The sequence below is a fragment of the Macrotis lagotis genome, chromosome X (assembly GCF_037893015.1).
Source record: "Macrotis lagotis isolate mMagLag1 chromosome X, bilby.v1.9.chrom.fasta, whole genome shotgun sequence".
NCBI lineage: Eukaryota > Metazoa > Chordata > Mammalia > Peramelemorphia > Peramelidae > Macrotis > Macrotis lagotis.
Genome location: NC_133666.1, coordinates 47,708,568 through 47,735,356, shown reverse-complemented (window position 1 = coordinate 47,735,356; position 26,789 = coordinate 47,708,568). Strand labels below are relative to the sequence as shown.

Sequence of the window (26,789 nt, the reverse complement as noted above, 5' to 3'; positions counted from 1 at the left end):
GGTCAAATTTTGATAGAGGTTTGGGTGGGAGAAGAGGCCAAGGACCTTTTGATTTCATTAATATATGCTAAGCCTATTCCCCACCCCCACTGTCAACCTCTTGGAGATAATTGAGAACTAATTATAATCTCATCTGGTTTGTCCTTGGTAAAATGAGGGGGTTGGGCTAAATTGTTTAAAAGGCCTCTTCCTGCTTGAAATCTTCCATCTTAAAATCTTGTCTTAAGTGTGGAGAAGCCAGGTTGGAGCTCCTGGAGCCATAACAGCAGAAGAGATCAACTCTCATTTTCAGTCAGATGTGTCTGAATGGGTTAAGTCTCTTACCCAAGGTCACAAGACCTGTGACAAACCTGGGACTAGAACCCTGGTGAACTGTAACCCTGGATAAGTCCCTCAGTCTATTAGGTCATTAAGGATCCAAAGACCCACTCTTCCTCCTTTGCCAGATGAACTCATGATAATGAGAATAATATATTTTTTTAAATATCATAGCTAGCATTTATGTAGCTCCATCTGGTTGGGAAAGTACCATACATATGTGATCTGTCAGTCAGTCAGTGAGCATTTATTAAGGACCTACTAGGTGCTAGGCACTATGCTCGGTCTTGGATCTCATTTGGTTCTCCCCACAGCCCTGCCAGATAGGTATTATTCTGTTGTTATGTTATTATACCCATTTTGCAACTGTGGCAAGGAGAGGAACTTGCCCAAGGTTACATAGGGTTGTACAACTAGCACTTTGAGGCTACCTCAAAAAGAGTACAGGTATTTGCGACTCCTGAGCAGAAGGCCGCCATACTAACTCAAGGTGGTCTGAATGGCTGAAAGGGCTTTGAGATATGGTGGCCCAGAGAGGGGAGAAGACTCGCATTATATAGCAGTGGCAGGTTTGGTCCCTGGACCTCCTCAGTTTCCAGCTGCAGGGGCCTTGGTCCCTTTGCCCTTTTGAATTTCTCTGCAGTTGTGCTCTCTGTCTGTCTGTCTGTCTTTGAGGGTTTGCCATTCAGCCCTTCTGTTCTTCCCTCTAGCTTTTGCCTCTCTTCGGCGGGGCCCCAAGTCCAAGGAACCACATGGTGTTCCCAGCCTAGCTTGCCTGCTCATCAGTGGTTGTACTTCCACACTTAAACGCTCTCACAGAAATAATTAGGTTTCATGGCCGGTGGCCAAGTTGACTAATTCTGGTTGGGAGAAAAGCTGGGGAAGGGGGGGTGGGAAGAGGAGAAAAATATGTATTTAGATCTTGGCAAGAATTTTGTTCAAGCTACTAAGCAAAGTCTGTTAAGGTCAGCCAAGTCTAGTTGACCTGGTAGAAGGCACAGGCTAGCTGGGGCCCACCCAACTCTCTGCTGAGGAATTGTATGTTGTGTTGGATAGGGGTTGGGGGCAGGAGACCCCACTTGGAGACCCAGCTCTAACCCTTTGGAGCTTTGTGACCAAATCCCAAATCCTTCAAGCTCAACATTGCCCTTCTCTGAACCTTAGTTTTCTTATCTGTGAAAGGACTCAGTTGGACTTAACTGAAATGTGATAGAATAGAGTGTTAGACTGAGAGTCAGAAAGACCTGGGTTCCAGACCCAGCTCAGAAACTATCACCTTGGGCAAGTCATCTAACTTCATCTCTAAAATGACTTCTAAGAGGTCCCTTCCAGTCTGCACTCCTTTGAGTTTAGGAGTAAGGGCAGATTTTGTGAAGAAGGTTGTACTTGGGGTAGCTTGGTGGTGGTGGGGGCAGCTAGGTAGCACAGTGGATAGAACACCGACCCTGGAGTCAGGAGTACCTGAGTTCAATCCAATCTCAGACACTTAATAATTACCTAACTGTGCGGCCTTGTACAAGGCACTTAACCCCATTGCCTTGCAAAAAAAAAAAACCCAAAAATTAAATTAAAAAAAGAAAAAAGGCTGCACTTGAGCTGATATAACCCCTTTTGAAAGCAGGGAAAGGGAGGCCAGGAGTCTCTTGGAGTTGCCAGGTATGCTCAGTGAACACATCTGTGTCTTCAGCTAGGCCGGCTGCCAACCAAAGGCTTGGTTTCCCTTGGGCTTCTGCTTGGCTGGGGACTGGAGCAACAGGGTCCAAATGGCTCCTTCTTTCCCAGGAGACAACTGGCTGTCCTCTCAAACAAAGGTGGGGCTGCCCACTTGTCTATTTACATCTGTCCTCCATTCCCTCCACACCCCAAGTTTTATGTTTAAAATGTGAAACTCTTAGATAAGACCAAGCTAAGACATGGAATGGGGCCTTTGACTCCTGCTTCAGAAAAGCTTTGGGATTGTGAGTGAGTCAACTCATTTCTGGGGACCTCAGTTTTCTCTTCTGTTAAATGGCAATGATAATGGCACCTCCCTCCAGAGTTGCTCCAAGAATCAAAGGAAGTAATATTCGGATAGGGCCCAGTCTGAGGAAAACAGGGGTCAGCAGGCCTGGTCCTGGCAGCTTCTTCCAGCAGCCCTGCCACGTCACGCCATGCCACGTGGCCTCTTCCCACTTGGCAGTTATCCCTTTCTTGGTGCCCAAGCTCAGGAGCCACAGTCTGTACCTATGAAACCCTTTGGTTTCTGTGCAGCTGCCTTGGCCCAGGAGAGAAACAGCACTGTTATTGTAAGCTGCTGCCCAAGGCTAAAAGCCCCTCCTGTCTGGGCCACAGGCAGGCCTGGGGGCTCCACTGCCTTGATTCCCATCCTGGGGAACTTGGTGGGGTTTTACATTCAAAAGGGAATTTGGGACATGGTGGGGGGGGAGGGAAAAACCTTTTAATGAATTGAAATTGCATAATGAAAAGGTTCGGAAATTTAATTGCAAAAATGGCTGTGTGTTTTCTCTCTCACCTCCGCCTCTCTCTTCTTCCCTCCTCCCCAGAAGGGGGGGGGGGAAGCAAGAGCTTGTCAGAAAGGCCCCACACCCACTCTAGGCCTGTGCTGAGCAGGCAGGCTTGGGAAAGGAGAGAGGGAGGGAGGAAGGGAGAGAGAAAAGGAAGGAAGGAGGGAAGGAAGGAGAGAGGGAGTGAGCCAGTGAGCTATGAGGTTTGGCAGCAGGCAGTATGCTCAGGAGTGGGCCCTGGCATCATGGGAAGGATGGGCCTGCTGTTGGGTTTCTCTGGGGCCTGCAGATACTGCTGCTCTTTGCTTGATGAGTAAGGGTCAGAGAACAGTGAGCATCCTCACCTGCCCAGCTTGTGGCTTGCTCAGCTGGCCCTACAAGGTGGCAACTTTCCTGCTGCCATCTCAGAAGAACCTGAGGCTGTGGGGGAGATTTCTTAGCATTGGCACTCTCACAGTCCACAACCTAGTAGCTTAGGAGCTTAGAGGCAAAAGGAGCCCCAGAAGGAATCTAATTCAACCTGGACTTGAGTAGGAATCCCAAGTAGAACAGGAGAAAAATAATATCCCCCGCCCCCCAAAAAAAGAGCCTTTTTCTTCAGACTAAACAAACTCAGTTCCTTCATTCATTCAACCCTTCTATGACATGAATCTGAGGCCCTTGACCTCTGGACACTCTTGTTCATTGGCGTTACCTTGATAATACAGCATGCCGCCTAGAACTAAACTCAGTACTCCATAGAGAATCAGACCTGAGTCCTGAACACATTCAATTCAACCTAGAATTTCATTAGCTTTGGGGACTGCTGACTCAGAAGAAGCTTGGAGTCCACAAATATCCCCAAATCATCTTCAGAATTGATGTCCAGTTATACTTTTCCCACCTTATACTTAAGGGGGCGATTTAAAAAAAAAAAAATCCCATTGGTCAGACTTTCTATTTGTCCCTATTCAATTGCATCTTATTAAGGTTCAGTCCAGTGACCCGGCCTGTTGAGCTCTTTTTGGATGCTATTCTTGTCTCCCTTGTCAGCTTTGTATCATCTAATCGGTGTGTCCAACTTGCACAGCAGTCCAGGGCCTTGTTCATGAGGTGCATCTCGTATTTGTTGTTTTGCTCTTCAGTGCTGTGGATTACATTGTATTCATGAATGGATATTGAATTCTGTATTTGACCCTTGACAGGTTTTTGTTGGGTAAAATGGTGATGAAGGTGGTAAATGGCTTAGGCCAAGCATAGATCCTGAGGGCACTCCACCAGAAACCTCCTTCCAAGTTGACATTGACTCACTAATAACTATTCTCCTGGTTTGACCAATCTTCCAGTAAGAGTTCTCATAACTGAGTTATCATCTAGCCCACATCTCTCCATCTTGTCTACAAAAAATGGCATGAGAACCTTGGGTAAATGCTTTGTTGAAATCTACAGTATTTTCTCTACCAGGCTGGTAACCCTGTCAAAAAAAGGAGAGAAAATGAGTGTGCATGACCGGTTCTTTCTGAAGCCTTCTCTGGCTCTTCCTTTCATGCTACCAACCTAGACCCATTGTAGTTTGAGAACTTAAAAGGAGTTTTCCACAGCAGTCAGCCCGGTAATGAGTAAAACAATAAATCTTTATTATGGCAAAGGAGGAGGAGGGAGGCTCAACTAGCACTTGGTGCTCAGAGTTCTGCCACTCTATGTCATTTTTCCCAGTCTCACAATGCTGTGAGATAGTTGGGGATCCATCTCCTTCTTGCCAGGGAGGGCATGGGTACATCCACCTGGTTTCCCGCCTTTAATGCCATAGACAGGAAGATGCTTGAGATTGTCTAATGACGGAAATAGTGAAAATGAAAGCATGCACAAGTAGAGGGATGAAAAGAGTTGGGAAGTTTCCAGAAAAAGGCCAGAGGGAAGAGGAGTTAGGGATGAATGAGGCAGGTCCATAGCAGAAAAATCTTGCTGTTAGTACTTATACATATCTTACTTGGGACACTTGAGAAGGTAAGTGACTTGCCCACAGTCACACAGCTAGTATGTGTCAGAGGCAAAGCTTGAACCCAGGCCTTCCAGAGTCCAAAGCATGTTCTCCATGCTGTGTTGTCTCTTTCTAACAATCAAAGTCAAGACTAATGACCTATAACTTACAAATTCTTTCTCTTCTTTAAAAAAAATCAAGTTGGGTCAACACTATGCTTAGTTTTCTTTTCTCTCTCTCTTTTTTTTTGTTTTTTTTTTGTTTTTTGTTTTGTTTTCTTTTTCTTTTGTAAATTCTAAGATGTAATTGTCATTTCCCAGTTCCCATGACTTCCACTTTAGCAGTAAACTATCGTTCTTATGAGTCAGGTCAGAATAGTGGTTTCCTTCTGTGGTTCCTCCAACTTTTGTAGGATGAAATTGTCATTAATACAAACCCCAAACTCCTGCTTTTTGGCAGTGAGATCCAGTAGATGTCTTGATAACTGAATCTTCTCATTCCAACTGCACTATACCTCCAGGCCAGGATTCTGATCCTCTTAAACCTCCTCATCTATGTCTTCTTTCTGAATAGGTGGTCTGTAGTATATATTTTAATGACAGTATCTTTTCTACATCTGTCTCTGTTGACCCTGAATATTCTCTATCGTGCTTTCCCTGCTTGGGTTCCTGGATTTCCTCATGTGAATAATAGCTTAATAATAGAGCTTCCTTTTTTTTTTTTCAAGAAAAACCTCCACACCTAATTATTCAATGGTCCTTCCTCCTTTTCTTCTCACTGGCAGATTTTTCTCTCCTCTAAGCTCCTGATGCAGCCCGAGATTCTCCTCTGTTCTGAAGATCCTTTTTTCTTTGTTTTTCCTGTGATAGTGTTCCATTTTTTAAAAGAATCATTTCATTTTTTTCTGAACAATGAGATTTCTTTTACCTTTTGTTTTAGGAGAAAGATGAACTTTCAGCATAGATATTTGTATGTCATACAAACATCAATGTAGGCCATGGTCAATTTATTCTTGCTCTTTCTTCGAACAGGATCCTTAGTGCTTGTTGTGGCCAACTTGCTGTGGTTGCAATGCCTGTTGGGGGACTTACACTCTGGAGTTGTCACTCCTCATGTCATTTCATTTGTACCTTGATGATCACCCCCAACTTCCTTTTCCTTTTGGGTCTCTCCCTTTTCCTTCACCTGCAACTCAAATCTTCTTCATCCTTCTCCTCCTTCACTTTCTTCTCCAGTTCTTTTAAATTTCCCTCCCCCAGATTTCAGTCTCTGACTTAATGAAAAATTCCCAAACTCTCTGAATCGCTTCCTTCATAATTCCTCCTCTTTTTCTCCCTATCACCCAATTTCTTTTTTTCTTTTATTAAAGATTTTATTTGAGTTTTATATTTCCCCCCAATCTTACTTCCCTACCCCCCACTGAAAGAAATCTGTCAGTGTTTACTTTGTTTCCATGTTGTACATTGATCCAAATTGAGTGTGATGAGAGAGAAATCATATCCTTAAGGAAGAGACAAGAAGTATGAGATAACAAGATCAGACAATAAAATATCAGTTTTTTCCCCTAAATTAAAGGGAATAGTCCTTGAACTTTTTTCAAACTCCATGGTTCTTTCTCTGGATACAGATGGTATTCTCCATTGCAGACAGCCCCAAATTGTTCCTGATTGTTGCACTGATGGAATGAGTGAGTCCTTCAAGGTTGAACATCACCCCCATGTTTCTGTTAGGATGTACAGTGTTTTTCTGGTTCTGCTCATCTCACTCAGCATCAGTTCATGCAAATCCCTCCAGGCTCCCCTGAATTCCCATCCCTCCTGGTTTCTAATAGAACAATAGTGTTCCATGACATACGTATACCACAGTTTGCTAAGCCATTCCCCAATGGAAGAACATTTACTTGGTTTTCAATTCTTTGCCACCACAAACAGGGCTGCTATGAATATTTTTGTACAAGTGATGTTTTTAATCCTTTTTCATCATCTCTTCAGGGTAGACCCAGTAGTGGTCTATTCCAGTAGTGCTCATTTTTGTTGCCCTTTGGGCATAGCTCCAAATTTCTCTCCAGAAGGGTTGTGGGAGTTCACAGCTCCACCAAGAGTGTAATAGTGTCCCAGATTTCCCACAACCCTTCCAATAATGATCATTATCCTTTCTGGTCTTATTGGCCAGTCTGAGAGGTGTGAGCTGGTACCTCAGAGAAGCTTTAATTTGCATTTCTCTAATAAATAATGATTTAGAGCAATTTTTCATATGACTATGGATTGCTTTGATCTCCTCATCTGTAAATTGCCTTTGCATATCCTTTGACCATTTGTCAATTGGGGAATGGCTTTTTTTTTTTTTAGTATGACTCAGTTCTCTGTATATTTTAGAAATGAGTCCTTTGTTAGAATCATTAGTTGCAAAGATTGTTTCCCAATTTACTACATTTCTTTTGATCTTGGTTACAGTGGTTTTATCTGTGCAAACGCTTTTTAATTTAATGTAAACGAAATCATCTAGTTTGTTTTTACTGTTGTTCTCCATCTCTCTTCCTTAGTCAGAAACTGCTCCCCTTTCCATAGATCTGACAGGTAAAACTAGTCCTTGATCTTCTAATTTGCTTATAGTTTTGTTTTTTTATGTCTAAATCCTGTATCCGTTTGGATCTTATCTTGGTAAAGGGTGTGAGGTGTTGGTGCAGTCTAAGTTTCTTCCATACTAACTTCCAATTTTCCCAGCAGTTTTTATCAAAGAGAGAGTTTTTATCCCAACAGCTGGACTCTTTGGGTTTATCAAATAGCAGATTACTATAATCATCTCCTGCTTTTGCACCTAGTCTATTCCACTGATCCACCACTCTTTTTTGTTTATTGTTTTTTATTAAAGATATTATTTGAGTTTTACAATTTTCCCCTCAATCTTACTTCCCTCCCTCACCCCCACCCCCCACTGAAAGAAATCTGTCAGTCTTTACTTTGTTTCCATGTTGTACCTTGATCCAAATTGAGTCTGATGAGAGAGAAATCATGTCCTTAAGGAAGAAACAAAAAGTCTAAGAGGTAACAAGATCAGACAATAAGATATCTGTTTTTTCCTAAATCAAAGGGAATAGTCCTTGAACTTTGTTCAAACTCCACGGCTCTTTATCTGGGTACAGATGGCACTCTCCTTTGCAGACAGCCCAAAATTGTTCCCCATTGTTGCACTGATGGGATGAACGAGTCCTTCAAGGTTGAACATCACCCCCATGTTGCTGTTAGGGTATACAGTGTTCTTCTGGTTCTGCTCATCTCACTCAGCATCAGTTCATGCAAATCCCTCCAGGCTCCCCCGAATTCCCATCCCTCCTGGTTTCTAATAGAATAATAGTGTTCCATGACATACATATACCGCAGTTTGCTAAGCCATTCCCCCAATTGAAGGACATTTACTTGATTTTCAATTCTTTGCCACCACAAACAGGGCTGCTATGAATATTTTTGTACAAGTGCTGTTTTTACCCTTTTTCATCATCTCTTCAAGGTATAGACCCAGTAGTGGTATTGCTGGGTCAAAGGGTATGTTCATTTTTGTTGCCCCTTGGGAGTAGCTCCAAATTTCTCTCCAGAAAGGTTGGATGAGTTCACAGCTCCACCAACAGTGTAATAGTGTCCCAGATTTCCCACAACCCTTCCAATAATGATCATTATCCTTTCTGGTCATATTGGCCAGTCTGAGAGGTGTGAGCTGGTACCTCAGAGAAGCTTTAATTTGCATTTATGTAATAATTAATGATTTAGAGCAATTTTTCATATGACTATGGATTGCTTTGATCTCCTCATCTGTAAATTGCCTTTGCATATCCTTTGACCATTTGTCAATTGGGGAATGGCTTTTTTTTTAGTATGACTCAGTTCTCTGTATATTTTAGAAATGAGTCCTTTGTTAGAATCATTAGTTGCAAAGATTGTTTCCCAATTTACTACATTTCTTTTTATCTCGGTTACAGTGGTTTTATCGGTGCAAAAGCTTTTTAATTTAATGTAATCGAAGTCATCTAGTTTGTTTTTACTGGTGTTCTCCATCTCTTCCTTAGTCAGAAACTGCTCCCCTTTCCATAGACCTGACAGGTGAACTAGTCCTTGATCTTCTAATTTGCTTATAGTATTGTTTTTTTATGTCTAAATCCTGTAACCATTTGGATCTTATCTTGGTAAATGGTGTGAGGTGTTGGTGTAGTCTAAGTTTCTTCCATACTAACTTCCAGTTTTCCCAGCAGTTTTTTTTTTTATCAAAGAGAGAGTTTTTATCCCAACAGCTGGACTCTTTGGGTTTATCAAATAGCAGATTACTATAATCCTCTCCTGCTTTTGCACCTAGTCTATTCCACTGATCCACCACTCTATTTCTTAGCCAATACCAAATAGTTTTGCCTATCACACAATTTCAAAAGAAAAATAATAGCTTTCCTCTGAGTGTTCTTTCACTTGTCATTGTACTTTCTTAAATGAGGCACTATAAAGTGTAACCTAGTACTTCATTCAGTGTCTGATCAGGGCTGAGGACTACTGAATTCCCAACTCCCTAATGCTGGACATCATGCCTCTCATACAACCAAAGATCAAATTAGCTTTTTGTTCTTGCCAGATCACACTGTGGACTCCAGTTGAGCTAATGCGATAAGCTTTAGAAAGTGCTTAGCATGGGTTCTGGTTTGTAGTAGATGCTTAATAGTTGCTTATTCCCTTCTTGTCCAGGAAGATCCAGAAATTCTTTTCATGTGACCTGATATCTAGCCATGCTTCTCTGTCTTGTACTTGTCCAATTGATTATTTGAACCTAATTGTAAGGCTTTCTATTTATTCCTATCACATTTCCATTTTTAGATCTGGTCTTGCTTTCTGACCTGTTGAGATCTTTTGGGATCCTGACTGTGTCATCTACCAGGTTAGTAAACTCTCTCATATTTACGTATATGATGAAGCATGCCTTTTATGACTTTAACCACTAGTGTTTGAGTAATGCGTTGGTGTAATGGAAAGAGCACTGAATTTGGAGTTACAGGACCTGGGTGCAAATCCTAGTTTCGCTATTGACTACATGTGTGACCTTGGACAAGTCATCTAACCTCTTTGTGAACAAAAGGGAATTAAGAGTTCTGTGGTTCTCCCCCCAAGACTGCAAATGATCTGTTATAAGTTATATATGTACAATCATGTTAAACATAGGTGGTACAGTGGATAGAGCACTGGACTTGGAGTCAGGAGGTCAGAAGTTTGAATCCAGCCTCAGACACTTACTAACTGTGTGACCTTGGGCACATCACTTAACCCTTGATTGCCTCACATCCAGGGTCATCTCCAGTGTTCTTATTCCTATCTGACCACTGGATCTTAGATGGCTCTGGAGGAAAAAGTGAGGCTGGGGACTTAACTCAGCCCCCCTCACTCAAACCCAGTTCATGCGCTTGTCATGGCATCTTCTTCCCTGACGTCACAGTCTTCTTTGGGAATGAAGGAGAAACATTATATTTCCATATTCGTCATGTTGTAAAAGAAGAATCAGAACAAAAGGAAAAAAACACGAGAAAGAAAAAACAAAAAACTAATTTAAAAAAGTGAAAATTGTCTGCTTTGGTCTGCATTCAGACTCCACAGTTCTTTCTCTGGTTGTCAATGCTATTTTCCATTACATTTCATTCTTTTGGAATTGGCTTTGGTCACAGGTTTGTTGAGACGAGTGAAGTTTATCATAGTTGATCATCACACAATGTAGCTGTTTCTGCAGTCACTTTCATCTATAAACCCCTCCGTGTTTTATTGAATACATAAGGCCAAGGGATAGAACCCTGGACATTCTAATAGGAACTTCATTCCAAGTGGATGGGAACTCATTAATGGTCCTTTAACCCATTCTGAGGCCACCTAACTGTCCTATCATTGAGCTCATATCTCTATATCTTTCCCATAAGGATAGTGTGAGACAGTGGTGACAAAGTTAAATAGAATTAGATCCTTCTGGCTTATTGATTTAGAAAACCAGATAATAATTGTATTGTATTTGTATTTATTTTGTTAAACATTTCTCAATAACCTTTTAATCTCATTTGAGCCTTTGGTTGATAGAGAGCTTGACACCTTTGGTATAAGAGACTTTATCAAATGTTTTGCTGAAACCCAGGTATAATATACCTATAGCATTTCCTGGACCAGAATTATGTTAAGGAGCCGCCATTTTGGCTTTGTGGGTTTTCCTTCCACCAATGCAAAAGCCAGTTTCTCTATAATTTAGCAGATTATCTTTGATAGTTGGGGCTCTAGAATTCATCAGCCAGGGGTGAAGCTGGTGCAGAACTTTTAGTAGCCCTGATAAAAGAAGAAAAGGAAATACAGTTAGTCTGGCACAATAATTTCCTGTTTCCCTTTTCAAATGCTCAGAAATGATCCCCTTGATAACTTGCAGTTTCTTAAAGCCCTTACAAAAATGGGGTGCCCAACACTGAACCCAGTGCCCCACAGGGGAGTCACTGAGATCTGTGACCCTTCCTTAGCATCCAACAGAAGATGTTCACCATGGCCCCAGTCAGTTTGAATCTGCTTCATTATTGAGTCTGGCCTGTGGTCTTTGATAGAATGGGTTAAAACTCTGCCCTTTGGGATAAAATATAAATGCCTTCCCTCCCCCGTCTGGCTCCAGCTGACTTTTCTAATCTGATTTCACATCTCTCCTCCTCATGCTCTTTATATTCCAGCCAAATTGGACTATTTCATCCTATCCCTTCCCATCTTTGTGCATTCATGTGCCCTCCCTTCCCCCTTATCTTTGCCTAAGAAAACCCTTTTCTCATTTTACGGCCCAACTCAGGTGCCATCTCTTCTGTGAGACTCCTTTGCAACTAGTGATTTAGTCCTTCATTTCTCCTAGAGCACTTTTGTCTCATCTCTTTTTTGCTTTTATCCCCAACTGCCTCATCTTATACTTGTGCCTCGCATCTTGCCTAGTAGATGGGAAGCTCATTGAAGGCAACATACCAGATCATTTTACATCTTTCGATCCCCAGCTCAGAGCACAGGGCCTGGTACATAGTAAACACTTAATAAGCATTGGTGGACTTGAATTGTTGAATCCTGCAGGGCTGTCTTTGGACTCTTCCTTCTCCCTCCCTCCCTCCTTTCTTCCCTCCTTCCCCCGCGCCAGTCCTCCATGTTCCACCAGATGGAATGTCAGGACAGGCACAGTGCAGAGTTCTATTTCTGGCCATGTTTAGTCTGGTGTCTATCCTGGAGGCTGCATGAGCCCCACCCCTCCCCTGCCATCCCCTGGGGGCTTGTGTGTGTTGTACTGCCAGGGAAAGAGGGGGAGGAGAAGGATCCATGTAGGTGTGTATTAATGTTAGGTGTTCATGAGTGAGACGGGAATGAGGAGCTCTGGATAACTTATGTTTCTTTCCCCAAGAAATAACCATTTAGAGCAGCCATGGAGGACAAGTATGGTACCTGCTACAGTGTAAGCGTTTAGTAAGGGCCATTAAATGACAGGTACATATGTGCCTGGGAAGCTGCAGAGCCACATGCATGATGCAAAGGTTGACTTTTGGGCTATGGATTAGGAAGGCATTGTTGTTGTCAGAGGATTTGGGTTTAAATGTCAGCCCTGCTACCAACTGGCTGGCTGAGCCTCGGGAAATCTGCTTTGGGCCTCACTTTCCTCCACTCTAGATTTAGATGATTGGGCCACATAATTTCCAAGGGCTCTTGCTCTAAAACCAACATTACACAATCATTTTTCTCTTATCCATGCCAGGGAATGGTAGGACTAGGAATGGGGACAAGTGTCCAAAGACCCCCCCCACCCAGGAATGCCTTTGAGATCTTTCCTACCTCTCTCTTTCCTTCTTCCCTTGTCTCTAGTCTTCTACATTATAACTATTATGTGCAATTCCTGATTTCACTGTTTTGTGTATCTTTTCCATCTGTTGATGGAAATCTGTACTCAGATTGCACCTGCCCTTTGCTTTACTATATTGTCTTCAGTCAAACAATAAATATTTATTAAGCATCTAAGCACTATGCTAAGCACATAGGTAAATGACAGCCCTTCCCCTCAAGGAGCTTACAGTCTAATGGGGGAGACAACACGTAAACAAGTACAGGTATACCTTGGAGATGTCGCAGGTTTGGTAGCAGAGTACCACAATAAAGCAAATATTGTGATAAAGCCAGTCGCATCAATTTTTTTTCATTTTCCAGCACATATCAAAGTTATGTTTACACTATACTGTAGTTGATTAGGTGTGTGATAGCATTACATTAAAAAACAACGTACATACTTTTAATTAAAAAATACTTTATTGCCAAAACAATACTAAATATAAATCTTTTTTGCCAGTGGGGGATCTTGCCTTAATGTTGATGGCTGCTGACTGCTCAGGGTGGTGGTTGCTGAAGGTTGGGGTGACTGTGGCAATTTCTTCAAATAAGACAACAATGAAGTTTGCCTTAGTGATTGATTCTTCCTTTCACTTGAATATTTAGAGACCAGTGTAGGGTTATTAATTGCCCTAATTTCAATGTTGTTGTGTCTCAGGGAATAGGGAGACCAGAAGAGAGGGAAAGAGATGGGATTGACTAGGAACAGCCAGAACACACACATTTATCAATTAAGTTTGCCGGATATATTGATATAAAAAAGTATTGATGATATATTGGTCTGTGGTACCCCAAAACAATTACAGTAGTAACATCAAAGGTCACTGATCACAGATCATCAGAACAGATGTAATAGAGTGGCACAGTGGATAGAACACTGGCCCTGGAGTCGGGAGGACCTGAGTTCAAATCCGGCCTCCGACACTTAATAATTACCTAGCTGTGTGACCATGGGCAAGTCACTTAACTCCATTAAAAAAACAAAAAAAACCCCAAAAACCAGGTGTAATAGTAACAACAGTTTGAAATATTGTGAGAATCACCAAAAGGACACAGACACAATGTTCGAAAAATGATACTGATAGACTGGCTGCCACAAACCTTTAATCTGTAAAAAATGCAGTCTCTGTGAAGTGCAATAGAGCAAAACATGATAAAACGAGATATGTCTGTATAGACAAAGTAAGCAATATACGGGAGAAGTGAGAAATAATCAATAGAGTGAAGTAAGAGGGGTTGGGGAAAGCTTCTAATAAAAGATAGGATTTTAGTTGAGACCTAGAGGAAGCCAGGGAGGTCAGTGGGGAGAACTGAAGAGGGAAAGCCTTATGGGGGGACAGTCTGAGAATGCCCAGAGCCGAGAGATGGAGGATCTTGTCTGTGACACAGCGAGGGAGTCAATGTCATAAATTATTGTGACCAAAGGAAAAAAAAAAACATTCCGTCCTGATAAGCCTTTCTGAATGGAATGAGAGGTTGGGTTTTTGCCAGCAGACTTGAGTCCTGTATTCCAGCCTTGCCCTTAGCACCTTCCCTGCTAGGGCTAGGATGTATCAGAGTCCACTCTCCATTAGCATGACCTTTGAGACCATGGTGTGATGATATACCTTATGCTATGATGTTACAGCTAATCCCAAACAGAGCATTGAAAAATCATGAATATGGATCCAGTTTATTAAACCACTTATATATCATTATTTTTATTGTATTAGAATATAATCATGTGATTTGAAAGGGTCTTTCACTCCAACAACCCTATAATATAAACAGGATAAGTATCCCTGTCCTTTAGATGAAAAAAACTCACCTGAAATGAGGTAGATGCTATATTCCTTTCTGTTGATTTTCTTGGGCATCTTAATCTCTTAACACACCCAAAATTAATGGCAGGGGAAGGGATTGGAAAGTCACTGTTGCTCTGGATAATGAGCAGAGGGACTAGTCTCCATGTGTAGAATTAAGACTTGACTCTGAGTGTATGCTAATGTCTTAGAGTAATGTCAGCCATTATTAGCCCATGGGACTGGCTAAAGTTCATTGAGAAGCACCATGGCCTAGGAGTTAAAGCAATTGACTTGGAGTCAGGATGCTGTGTGATCATGTACGAGCTTTGTAAACTCTCATATCCTCAGTTTCTCCCAGCAGACTCTGAGCATCAAGTAGTTCCCACCTCCAGGGTGACACTTCCACAAATGCTCTCTCCCATGGCTCTCATTCACCCTCAAGCAAGTTCCTTTTTCTTCTCTGGGCCTCAGTTTCACTATCTGCAAAATATTGTGCTGGTCAGTCATTTTCAGTCACGTCTGTAACTCTGTGAACCTTTTGGGATTTTCTTGGGAAAGTTCCTGGAGTGCCTGTTTGCCATTTTCTTCTTCAGGCTCATTTTGCAGATGATGAAACTGAAACAAGCAGGGTAAAGTGACTTGCCCTGGGTCATACAGCTGGTAGGTGTCTGAAGCTGGCTTCGAACTCTGGAAGATGAGTCTGGTCCCTTTCCAAAAAAAGGAAGTCAACATGTAAACTTTGGAGTCCCTTGCAACTCTATGTTTCTGCTAGTACAGTCTATAGATTTGAACCAGCATTGGCTTTATTTCTTCCCTCTATATTCCTTCTTCTTTCTTAGCCACAGTCCTTGAAAATAATGTGGCGAGACTCATGCCCTCCATTTCCTCTCTTCTGATGCTTTTTTCCCCCTCCTAGACTCTGGTATCCTCCCACAACTTACTCTCTCTCCTTGGGATCCTGGCAGTATATAAGTTCTGTCCCTTCTTCTGTATTTAGATCAATCAATCCACAAATATTTTTTTTTAGATTTAGATTTTTTTTTTTTTTGCAAGGCAAATGAGGTTAAGTGGCTTGCCCAAGGCCACACAGCTAGGTGATTATGAAGTGTCTGAGTCTGGATTTGAACTCTGGTACTCCTGACTCCAGCTGTTTCCACTGAGGCCACCTAGCCACCCCAATCCACAAATATTTTGAATCACATCAATGGTGTGCCAGACACTGTGCTACCTAGGCCCCCGGGCATAAGGAGATATAGGAAGAAACTTAGTTTCTAATGAGGTGAGATGCCATCTGCATAGATAAGGATCTGCAGAATGGGTACAAAGTGAATACAGGGTAGTTTGGGGAGGAGATGTGTTAGCCATTGCTGGGGAACAGGGAAGGCTACCTGAAGAAGATGGTATTTGATCTGAGCAGTAGAGGAAACCAAGAATTCCAAGAGGCGGATGTGAAGAAAGAAAGCCTGCTAGGCAAGGGAGACAGCCAGTGGAAAGGCTCAGATAGAAAGTCCCACAGACAGAAAGTCCCACATGACTGGCTGGTCATATGGGGGAATGATCACAGCCAGACAGTCCAGGAACCAAATAATAATAGATGAGTGGTTGATGTTCAGCACTTTAATGATTTACAGGGGAATGTGGTGAAGAATCGCACAGTATGGGCAGATGGGGATGGTTTGCAGCCTGTGCCAATGGAAGAAGTACCCCTACCTTGATGGGATCATTGAAGTATCACAAGAGAGATGTTTTCCCAGGAGGCCACTGTGAGGGTGGTGGCTCAATAACTAGCCTCTCTTCTTTCTTCCCCTCCATCCACTGGAGTCATCCAGATTGACAGATGGAAGGAGGGGTGGAGACAAATAGCCCCCTTCATCTCCCTCGTCTTTGGGAGGCTCTCTGGCTTTGACTTTTCTCTGGTCTTCCTGCTAATGCCTCTTAAAGCTACCTCCCACCCTCCTTGGTTGGCATCCCTCTGGTGCCCACAGTGTGACAGGCATAATTTGCCTCAGTTTAATTTGTCACGGTGTATCAGAGTGAGGGGCGTCACACAATAGCTGGGGACCTCACTGTGCTTTCATTCTCAGAGACCCTGCTAATTAAATTTTTTATGAAGGAGCCAAGGCACACCAGTGAAACTCTCCAGCCCCAATGTAGCAGGCAGTTCCCAAAGAGACCTCATCTGTGCACTTCTCTATGAAAATCAATTAGTGTTATGAATGTGTGATAGCTTTCTTGAAAAAAGAAAAAAAGCTGCCATGGTACCAAAGTCTTTACACCTCAGCATAGTAAAGGGGCAAGATACCGTGTCTCCCCTCCCCCTGGTGGGCTTTCTTCTTGTGTTCTGATGGATTCCAAAGCAGACTTCAGTGCCACCTTGTTTTAAGAAGATATGGACAAAAAGGGGACAGAAGCCAGAGCAGGGGACAGAAGCCAGGGCAGGGAAGAGAGGATGACTATGATGCATGGCAGGGTCCTTGAAGAACTGGATCTGGAGCTCCAAGGCTCACAATATGCCCAGGCTAAGAGGAAAGCTAAGAACAAGAAGGACTTATTGGTGGCCTGTTAGCTTTTCGCTACATTGGGAAAAAGAAAGAGAGGACCCCCGGAATGGAAAGGACTACTGTTCTGATTGGAATGATGAGAACATGTAATGGGGAGAAGGCAGAACTACTCGATTCTTAATTTGCTTCTGTTTTCTCTAATGAGGAAAATAATTTTGGGATGATCAGAAAGGGGCAAAGATGGTTCCGTTAAAAGGAGATCAGCTGGAGAGCACCCTAGCTGGTTTTGATGAATTACCTCTTTGGATTCAGAAAGAACTTTTATGTGGGGATATTGAGTCTCCCTCTGCCAATGAGCTTTGAAAGAGTCTGGAGAAAGGGAAAACCTTGTAGGACCAGAGGAAGGAAACTGTCCTAATTTTAGAAAAAGGGGAAAAGAGTAGAGTCTGTAAACTATAGGTGAACTTGACTTTGATTCTTGGCAAAATTCTACTATGTATTATTAAGGAGAGATTAGTGAACATTTAGAAAAGGAAACAGTGATCTGAAAAAGCCAACCCATCTTCATTAAGAGCTAACCAAATTTCCTTTTTTTTTGTTGTTGTTAATGGAATTACTTCGACTGGGAGATCAGAGGAGTCCTATTACTTTACTGAAATCACAGCAAAGCATTTAACCAAGTGTTTTCGGCTGTTCTTGTGGATAATATAAGGGAGAGCTGAGCTAGATAATAGTGCAGGCAGGTGATTCTGGAACTTGGAACTGTCCCCAAAGATTACTTAATGAAATTCAACAAATATTGATTAAATGCTCAGTAAGAGTTATGCTGCCAACTATAAAGCCAATCTTTGCCCTCAAGAAGCTTACATTCTCCTGGGGAGATACATATACACACACAGAAAAAATTATTATGAGGCATTTTGAAGAAGGAAGGAGAGAACAAAAACAATCTGGGGAATCAGGAAAGGCTTTTTTATGGGAGGAGCTGGGTAGGTAGATGGTGTGATATGTGGGACAGCATCCTTGAAGGCATGGAGAGGGGGGATGGAACTTTGAGTGAGGGAAATAGCCAGTAAACCAATTTGGCAGTGAGGCAGTGAGGAGACTCAATATTCCCACATAAAAGTTCTTTCTGAATCCAAAGAGGTAATTCATCAAAACCAGCTAGGGTGCTCTCCAGCTGATCTCCTTTTAACGGAACCATCTTTGCCCCTTTCTGATCATCCCAAAATTATTTTCCTCATTAGAGAAATGTGTGAATAGTAGTATGTGTGAATAGTAGTATGAAAAAAGTCTGGAAAGGATGGCAGATTGTGGAGGCCTACGAATGATGGCCTGAGAATTTGTTTTATCCTTTAAACTACTGAAGATTCTTGATCAGAATTGGAGGTAAGGGAGGCCACTTAGGAGGCTCTTGTAATGATTTAGGTTTGAGGTGATGAGGTCCTGAATGGGATATTGTGGAAGTAGAATTCCTAAGATTGCAACTGATTCTGTAAGGGAGATGAGGAAAAGAGATGAGTAAAATCATGACTCCAAAGTCTAAACCTGGGGGAATAGAAGGCTAATGGCCCCTTCCAAAGAAATAGGGTAGTTTGGAGAAGAAATGGGAAAAGGGTGAGTTTGAGAGCCTGATGGGGCTTCTAGGTGACTCCATCAAGCAGGCTGTTTGTGACATGGGACTGGTGCCCAGGAGAGAGAGAGAGTGGGTCCAGATTTGAAAGTTACCTGCATTAATATGATAATGAATTCTGGAGAGAAACAAGGGAGACAGTGTAGGGGGGTGTTCTTTACCTTTTTTTGTACATAGGCTCCCTTTCTAAGGCTAGTAAAACCCTCTTGAGAATAATGTTTTTAAATAAGTGAAGGAAATGCAAAGTATCAGTTAGACTAGAGGTTAGTAAAAATAAAGATGCATTTTTTCCCCATCCAAGTTCATGAACTCACTGAAATTCCAAAGATTAAGCCTCCAGATTAAGACCCCCTTGATGCAGAGAGAGAAGAGGCCCAAGCCAGAGTCTTGTAAGGGCTGAAGAATTCTCATAGTTGGGGGGGGGGAGGGGAAATATGGATTGTCAGTAGTGAACCTTTAATAAGAACCTACCATGTGCTTGACCCTGGAAATGGAGATAGGAAGGAGAAGACAAGATATAAATGAAAGCTCAAGAGGGAGGGCAGAAGTACCAGGAGCAGGGACTTGGGGGAAAAGTAAGTGTAGTCAGGTGGACTGACTGATCATTCTGGAAAGGAAATTGAGGATGACTCCAAGAGGTAGGGGGAGAACCAGGTATTAGTTAGGGACCTGTTACTTGTTAGGCACTGTGTTATGCAGTGGCGTGCCAAAGACAAAAGAGAGTAGTCCCTGACCTCAAGGAGTTTATGTTCTCTTAGGGAGAGAAAACATACATAGAGAGTGGAGTGGCAGCTGGGGAAGGTGAGCAAAGTGTCCTATTTAGAAGCCATGGTCTTATTATTGCTTTGAAGGATGTAGGGGAGGTGGTCCAAGATGGAGCTCCTCAAGGTACATGAATAGTAGCTTGATCAGAGGATGTGTTTAGGTGACTGAGGCTGCCTGGGTAGGGGGAGCACTCCTCCAGAAGCCCAGTTTCCAGATGATGGTGAGATTGGGTTGGGAGGGTATACACCAGGCCACAATGGTGAGGGTAGCATGATGGGGAATGGAATGTTCTGGAGGTCAAGAGAAGATAGATAGAAATAGCCCAGACCCTGCAGGCATCATTAAGAGGAGCATTCACTATGGAGAAGAGGTGGACATTTCTGAATATCACCAACACTAATTGGTAACCAACTGTTATCTATGGGCGGTTAGACTGCAGAGCCCTAGGAATAGAGGCCATTGGCCCTGCTTCTCACCCAGACCCCCATAAGCCAGATAAATGACTCCCCTGGAAAAGGGGGCAACTTTCTACACCAAGTTAGAAGCATCTGCTTAAAGCAGCAAAGGACCCCCTGAGATGCAGGAAGCAGGAGCATGTGCCAAAAAAGGGCCATTTTTTAATTTCTTTGTTTCTGCCAGTTGGATCAAATTACCACCATCACCTCAACCACCACCTCTCTTCAGACCCCAATGGAGATAGGACCCTGAGCCTAAGCCCCCCACTCCAGCAGCCATCATCCCAGGAAGCAACCCTTATGCAGCTCCCAATTCCTCAGAAACCCTAGCCACTGGTCTTGACCTGGTCAAGTGGTTCAAATCTTAACCAGAGATGATTTTGTCAGTGAACATGATATTAAAGAAGATGCCTTTCCATCTGCTTTGCTGTTGTAGACTGAGGAGCACTTTGTAAATAGTAGGCATTTTATAAAGACCTTTTCATTCATTTATTCATTCAAGAGTAAGTATTGTGGAAGAGGGGTGATCAACAATGTTAAAAACTGCAGAAAAGGGATGGCTAGGTGGCACAGTGTAGAGAGCACCAGCCCTGGAGTCAGGAGGACCTGAGTTCAAATCCAGCCTTAGACACTTACTAATTACCTAGCTTTGTGACTTGGGCAAGTCACTTAACCCCACTGCCTTGCAAAAAAACCCCAAAAAACAAAAACTGCAGAGAAGTCCAAGAGGGGAAAAAGATGCCGTACAACTTTAGTGACCTTGAAGTGTAGTTGGAGTTGAGTGATAGTGTGAGAAGTGAGATTACTTGAGGAATCAGTAGGAGGTGAGGAAGGGGAGGTTATTTTTCTAATGTAAAAAAAAAATTAAAGCATACCTACTGTGGACCAGACACTGTGTTTAGTACTTTAAAAATATTCTCTTATTTGATTTTCACAACTCTGGGAGGTAGGTACTATTAATATTCTTATTTTACGGTTGAGGAAACTGGGGCAAACAAAAGTTAAGTGATTTGCCCAGGGTTGCACAGTGGATTTAAACTCAGGTTTTCCTGACTACTGGCCCAATTATCTATCCACTGCAGATGCCACCTAGTCTGTAAAAGGGAGAAAAGATGTTTGATAGTATGATAGGTTGAAGGAATGAGTAAAGGTGGTTTATTTGTTTATTTTGTGGCCTCTCCAGACTGACTTTTCCCCCATTGTTCTCATTGGCTTTATTTGTTATTTGAGCAGTAGTCACTTTGTATAAGTCTTCCTATGTTTCTCTGAATTCTCGTATTTGGCATTCCTGTGGCACAGCAGTTTTTCATTCCTTTCACAAACTTTAATTTGTTCAGTCATTCTCCAATCCTCCAGCACACATTTTGTTTTCAGATTTTTCTCACAATGTTGCTGTGAACATTTTAACACACAGGAGTTTCTTTTTGCCCTCAGCAATCTCATTGAGATAGTAGTCAAGTTCTGATTTAAAGATCCTAAACATTTTAGTGCCCTTTTTTGGTGTAATTCCAAATTGTTTTCCAGAAAGGTCAAACCAATTCCCAATTCTAAGCGTACTGAATTATCATGTTTCTTTTCACAGCCCCAACAATGAGTTTTTCCATCTTTTGGCATCTTTGCTAGTTGGTTGAGTGGGTAAATTTGCATTTTACTTCTTAATAATTTTGAACCTGTTGTCAGGTGGCTTTTTATCTATTCTTTTGAAGATTTTCGTAGCCTCTGTTGATTTTTTTTTCCTGATGCTTCAAATGAAACAAGATAGAGTAGGCATGTCCTCCACAGGAGCAGTAGGCTCTGAGGGAAGAGATCTCCAAATCCATTCTTTCAGAGGGGTCAAGTCTAGAGCCCCACCCTCTTGGATCCTGGAATAGAAAATGAATTAAGAGGTGCCAGGGCAGGAATTTGGGAGTATGTGTGGGAGTACCCTTCTGTCTTGACCCTCCAGTGACGGAATACTGTTGAATTGTAATGACACAGGACAGAAGAAATATAGCTTGTGGTAATAGGGTCTTGGGATGAGGAAGGCACCAAATTCAGTTCCTAAGAGGGTCTAGGGGCAGGGTTGGGCATCTGTCATTGAGGACTGCTTTATTTCTTTTCCCCAACTCCCAGCCTGGTGAATAGCTGTGCTCCATTAATATCTTTAATAGTTCTATGCCTGTGTAGAAGGAGGTCTCCAGTGGAGTGTCTCATGGATATGTGCTTGGTTATTTAACTTTTTTGTTTATCAGTGACTTGAATGAAGCTAGATGGGACAACTTAAGCCATGTATGATAGTTGAGTTCCAGAAATACAACAGGCCAGAATATTAGAAAGACTCTAAAGAGGTGACATTTAATTGGGATAAATATAAAGTCTTATACGTGGGTTTAAGAAATCAATTCCATAAGTACAACCGGGGAGAGAGATAATTAAACAGCAATTTGCCTGAAACCGATCTGGGGAATCTTAGTGAGCAAGCTCAATGTGAGGCAATAGTATGCATGATATGGCAACTAAAAAAGCCAATATGATCTAGACTTTGGAATCAGCCTGGCATGGTGTCCTGGACTCGGAAGGCAAATATCCCCATATTCTAGCCAGTCAGACAATATCCACGATATCGATTTTCATTTCAAAAGAACACTGATAAGTCTTAGAACACCCAGAAGAGGCTGATGGGCTGGGAGGTTATGTCACAAGAGCAAGATTTGAAGGAGTGGGGATCCTTAGAGAAGAAAAGAGGGGGACACTATAGCTAACTTGGGATATTCGAAGGCCTGTTAAGGAGAAGTGGAATTAGGACTGTTCTATTTGACTGCAGAGGGTGGGAACTAGGAGTAGTGGGTAGAAGGAAGATGTAAGCAGGCAGATTTCGACTTGAAGTAAATAAAGACCTTTTGAATACTTAGACCTACTGCAAAGAGAAATGACCTCCTCCTCTTTGGAGGTCTTGAAGCAAAAGCTGGCTACGAAAAGAAGCAATTAGAGAGTCAATTCCTATACAGATAGGCATTGGACAAATTGGTTGGAGCTCAATTCCAACTCAGAGATGCTGTGATTTGTAAAGTAATTTAACCTTTCTCACCTTCTCTTTCTTCAACCATAAAATGGAGATAATACCTACCTTACTGGGATAAGGAGTAAGAAAGGAATATGCTTGGTGAAGCCTAAAAGAGATGTTTTGTTATTTAAATAACAATTTACATATTTAAATAAAGGGTTTAAAATCCCTGGTGTTTTTGTGTGTGTGTGTGTGTGTGTGTGTGTTAAAATCATGTTAATCTTTTAGCTCTCCCTTTAAGACAGTTTGGGGGATATTAGCATCTCTACATTCCACCTACTCACAATCCTAGGACACACCTAGTTCTAGCCCCCCTCCCCCCAAGGCAGGAGGTACTGGGCTAAAAGACCTGAGTACCTCCAACACAACTTTTACATTTAACTTGCATTATTAACATTTTCTCCATCCCTTTCTTAAGCCTAGACAATCCACAAAATAGTAAATCAAGCACTGATTTGTATTTTTACTGACTTCTGAGTTGAAAATACACCAAAAATTTCACAATTGGCTTCTGAGAGCTGGTTCTAACTGCCTCCAGGATGGTCAATCCTGCCTCTGCCCATTTGAAGAACCCAGGTTACACCTTTCCCCAATCTCTGCCTTCTGAAATCTTGACCCCTTCACAGACCATTTCCTCGGTGAAGGTTTTTGTGGTGGCAGAATGAACTGTTCCCCAATCTCCTAGTATTTTGTTTACAACACATGTAATTCCTTGAGCATAAGCCCTGTGTCCTTCTGTCCTTGGCTTATCCACAGACCCTGAACATAATAGGTGAGTGAATGACTGAATATATGCATACCTCCTTCTGTTCACCTTCCCAACCAGCAAATATTAACAATGAGCTTATTCTACCTAAGAAAATAGATTAGGAATGAAAGAATCTAAAGCCTTAAATTAAAAACATTCCCTGCTCTGAGGGAGCTTGGACTCTACTGGGGAGGGGTTCCATCTTGTAAACAACTAAACAAATATGAGGTGTGGAGGAGTGAGCAAACTGGAAGCCCTGGGGAGAGGAAGGCAGATCTTAAATTGGTGGCAGGACCTAGAGCTGAGCCCTGAAGGAAGATAGGAACCCAAGGGGTGGAGGGAGGAGAGTTAGGGTTAATTAACTATCTTTAATTCCCACAGAGGCCTCTGGAGATGACTTGTTGAGTTGGGGAAACAATTAGGAGTCTGACTCAAATGTAGAGAAAGCAGTGTAAAATCAGATCATGTTGAGGGTTCAAAGAGACAGACAATATATTTTATCCTAGAAACAATGGGCAGCCACTGAAGATTTTAGAACAGTGGAGGTAGCTTAGGAAGATTTATTTTTAATAGCAGTGAAGGGTAAATTGAGGATGGAGAAATAGAAGACATGGAGCAGTTAGGAGTCTGGGCAAGAAGTGTTGAGGTCCTGAACTGGGGGTGGGGTGGCCAGGTAAAGAGAGACTGCAAGGGAATAGATGTGAGAAATTGGGCAGAGGCAGGACTGACAAGCTTTGATTAGATCAAAGTGGCAATATCCAGAACCATCTCCACTCCCCATGTTCAGAAGGATTATTGGCGTCCCTCAGAAGGCAGAACCTTCTGAGCTTGTATAATCAGACAGATAGACACCTTGTACCTTAACCTCAGACATGATGTCCTTGATCTTCTGAGTCAGAAGGACAGATAACAACAGGGAGAGAAAAGGGACCAGGATGACTCTGTGCTTATGAAACTTGGCTAACTGGAGAGATGATAATGCCTCCAATATAAATAGGGACATTTGGAGACGGAGACCTGGGGGGGGAATCTGGGACCTCCAAATGCCCAAGAAGGGAGTTATGAGGGGCCACTATTCAGACGTTCCAGTGTTATTAAGCAGTAAGGAAATTCCCATTTAGAGTTCTCTAGACTTCAATTGGTGAGTTTTTCTTACTAGTAAATTGGGAGATCCCCCTGATAGTACAATAGTAACACTCTGGTCAGGCCCTTTGGCCAGCAACTGGATTGGTAAAACAGAAGCTCCCTGAGGGCAGGAACTGGTTCCTTTTTTGTCTTTGTATTCCCAGAGTCCAGCACATAGTACGTTTTTGTTAGCTGCTTGTTGGATTGAACTGAATTGAGGGGTAGCTGGGCGAGACCGAGAGAAAAGTCCCCCAAATCAGAGAAATTGGTGGCAATGTAGAACCTCCAGCCTGGGGAAAGTAGATGCAAATTACCATGAATGCTAATTGTTTCTATTTGAAAATTCTCGTAGTGTTTTTCTGCAAACACTTACATTAACTACGCATTAGCTGGGCAGCTAATGCACTGGGAGAACTTCTCCCCTCCTGCATATGAGTGGAAGGGAGGAAGACTCTGTTGCAGGAGGAAATGAGCATGGTGCCTCCTCGGTTATTATACTGTTCTTGGGAGCTGATAATTGGAAGGCTTTTGAGAGAGAAGGTTATAATTAGGGTTTAGGGGGTTTTTTGTATGTGGATTTTTTTTTTCTCTTTCAGATTTTTGGTGTTTATTTTAAGGCAAATTATGACTCATTTTTAGAAGGCAGGAATATGTTTTTATCATTATTTTTTAAAAAACACACACACCAGCCTCTCAACCTTTTTTTTTTCTTTTAAATTTTGGTCCACTTTGTTCCTTGAATTACATGGAACAGAGGCTTTCATCAGTTATCTGAACTTGAATATACAACAGTTAACTCAGATGAGGAGAAGTGAGGCAGCCAGTTCATGAGTCAGTTTCCCATGAGAAGCCCCTGAGTGTCTTTATTTTCCATTGACTAGATGGCAGTTTCCTAGAAAATGATCTGGGGGTTTTAGTGGTCTACAAGCTCAATATGAGGTTGCTGTGACTTGGCGGTCAAAACAATTAAGATAGTCTTAGGTGACTTAGTTGAAGGTCCTCAAGATCTTGCTGTAGAGGAAGCCTGACAGCTAGGCCATAATGAATTCAGGAAAGTAGATGGAGAGCTCTGACTTGGTTAATATTTTAAGAGGAGAGGTCTCTCTTCTTCCCTACTTATACCAACTTAGTTTTGTAGAAAGCTCCTAGGGTCAGGATGGGCATCCTTGCGAACAAGCAGAACAAGATTAATCATTCTTCTTTATTATAGTCCTTTAAATAGTCGAAGTAGCTTTCATGTCCTCTTTGAGCCTTCTCTTTTCCAGGCTAAAGATCCCTAGTTCATTCACGGGATTCTTTTCTATCAAGATCATGAGAACCTCTTAGCTTTTTGGTTGCTACATCTCACCACCAACTCAAACAGAGCTTGCAGACCACTCAGACCCCCAGATCATTTTAGGGGAAACTGCTATCTGGTTAGGCCTCCCTTATCTTGTGCTTGTGAGTATGATTTTTGGAATCTAAGTTCAACATGTATCCATATATCTATTCCTGTTACATTCTATCTTATTAAATTTGATCCTGTGTTCTAGCCTAACTAGGCTTTTGGGATCCTGACTTTGTCATTTCACATGCTAACTCACTACCTACTTTTGTGACTTGTGCAAATTTGAGAAGCAAATGGTCCTTGCTTTTGATTGACCAAGTGTTAACCAGCTCAGCACTGAGAGAACTCTGAGGCCTCCCCTGGAAAGCATCTTAGAGATTAACATGGAGCTGGCTGGACTCCTCTTTGGGCTGTCCATGGAACCATCTTCTGAAATGAGCCCTGCCCCACACGGGCAATATGAGATGGTGTGCCAGACACTTTGCTGAAATCTTGGAACCCAGAGTATTTTCTTGACCAACTCACTAGTCTGTAAAAAATCAGAAAACAAAATCAGTCAGGTATAACATGTTTCTCTTTTCCTTTTCCATGGACCTACACAACACAACCCTCTCTCTTATTAAGGTGTTTTCCTTTGAAAGATTTTATTGAGCAAGCCACTTAACCCCATTTGCCTTGCAAAAAAACTAAAAAAAAAAAGAAAAAAGATTCTATTCTTTCATCCCCACCTATTT

The 26,789-nt window shown here is 42.2% G+C and overlaps 1 protein-coding gene across 3 annotated transcripts in view; it reads left to right on the top strand.

Annotated features, from left to right (window-relative positions):
- The window catches only part of NEXMIF (neurite extension and migration factor), a 194,663-nt gene that overhangs the window by 17,857 nt on the left and 150,017 nt on the right, over positions 1–26,789 (top strand). For 2 of the 3 annotated variants that reach the window (XM_074200052.1, XM_074200051.1), the window contains exon 3: positions 9,633–9,693. The exons of the other annotated variant lie outside the window; for it this stretch is intronic. The gene's annotated coding sequence lies outside the window, so the exon portion shown is untranslated. The remainder of the gene's footprint in view (positions 1–9,632; positions 9,694–26,789) is intronic. 3 annotated transcript variants of the gene reach the window in all.